Here is a 1,225-nt window from a genome sequence, read left to right as displayed (position 1 = left end):
TCACTCTGTAGCCCAGGCTGGCCTCGAACTCAGAAATCCGCCTGCCTCTGCCTCCCGAGTGCTGGGATTAAAGGCGTGCGCCACCACGCCCGGCTCTCCTGCCCGTTTTTTTGAGACAGTGTCTCATGTATCCCAAGCTGGCCTTGAGCTTCTATGACGCTGACACTGAAATTCTCATCTCCCTGCCTCCACTACTTCATGGAAAGGCCTAGAAGGTGTGGGGATTGACTCCAGACCTTCTTGCACGCTTGGTAAACACTATACCCATCCATCTACCTGACCAGCCCTTAGAACCCCTATTTTGAAATATCAGATTCTTTCTTAAAATGTTTGGGTTCCCCGGCCCCAATAAACTGGGTAGGCTTAGGTTTCTAGATGTTTCATGTGCCAGGCTTCGAATTACATGTTCACAAACAGCACATCACTGGATCCTCACAGATACTTAAGGAGTCAGTTCTATTTTGCAGATGGAGAAAGTGAGGCATAAATGGCCTCAGTTCTGCGGGCTGGGCAGAAGGGGAGAAGATGCAGGCTGGAATCCAGATAGCCTTCCTAAGCTAAGAGACCCACCAACACGTTCAATGGGTTGTCCAGAACTGATGCTGCCCAGTGGCTCAGGGAAGGCAAAGTGACAGTCTCTCCCCAGGAGGAGGGATAGGTATCATGCTGAGTGGGGCTAAATGGCACCAGGTGGGTCCTGAGTGTCAGACTGGGATGGGGAGAGAACAGGGAGGGAAAGTGTGTCCAGTGCTCACATTGCAGACAGGGTGGGGGAGGAGGAGGTAATGGCAGGTGCTGGAGAAGCACTAGGGATCATCTGCACGGCCATGCAGTTGCGACCATCTGTAGAAGCTGCAGCACAGGGACTCGTGGCTCCCAGCCTGCAGAACCCTGGCACTCACTGCTGGCACGTGTGCATCAAGTCTGTGGCCAGGCTTCCAGAAGGACGGCACCCAGGGTTGCTGGTCAGAGCAGCTGATCTCAGGCAGTCCAGCTGGCTCGTGGGCCCCTTTCCCAAGGAATCGAGTTTCTGTCACCCTTGTCACTGAAGTGCATGATCTGGCTTCGGGCAGCTTTGAAAACATGCTGACTTTTTCCTTGACTTTTCTTTTCTTTTTCTTTTTTTTAACTCTTTTTTTATAGCATGTTCAAAAATTTGCTTTTTTGACTATTCTAGATTGCAACACTTTCCAGGAAAAGTAACTGAAAGGAAAAAAAAAAAAAA

The sequence above is a fragment of the Mus caroli genome, chromosome 11 (genome assembly GCF_900094665.2).
Source record: "Mus caroli chromosome 11, CAROLI_EIJ_v1.1, whole genome shotgun sequence".
NCBI classification, from domain to species: domain Eukaryota; kingdom Metazoa; phylum Chordata; class Mammalia; order Rodentia; family Muridae; genus Mus; species Mus caroli.
The sequence above is the reverse complement of the archived record's forward strand: the minus strand, read 5'-3'. Positions refer to the sequence as shown.